Raw genomic sequence first — 210 nt, 5'->3', positions numbered from 1 at the left:
TCGCCAGGGCCCCCACCCCGCGCCAGGCCCGGCCTGCGCACCTTCTCGGTGTCCTCCTTCTTGACCTGCTTCAGGTTGGCCCGCAGGTCCATGCACACCTTGTGCTTGGAGCCCAGCAGCGCCTTGAGCATGGCGTCGGCCGACATGCGCACCCGTCTCAGGGGCGGCCGCTTGAACTTGCCTCTCAGGTCGAAGAGCTTCTGGTTCATG

This window comes from Pteropus alecto, unplaced genomic scaffold, assembly GCF_000325575.1.
Source record: "Pteropus alecto unplaced genomic scaffold, ASM32557v1 scaffold43, whole genome shotgun sequence".
Lineage (NCBI taxonomy): Eukaryota > Metazoa > Chordata > Mammalia > Chiroptera > Pteropodidae > Pteropus > Pteropus alecto.
Note: the sequence above shows the minus strand (reverse complement) of the source record.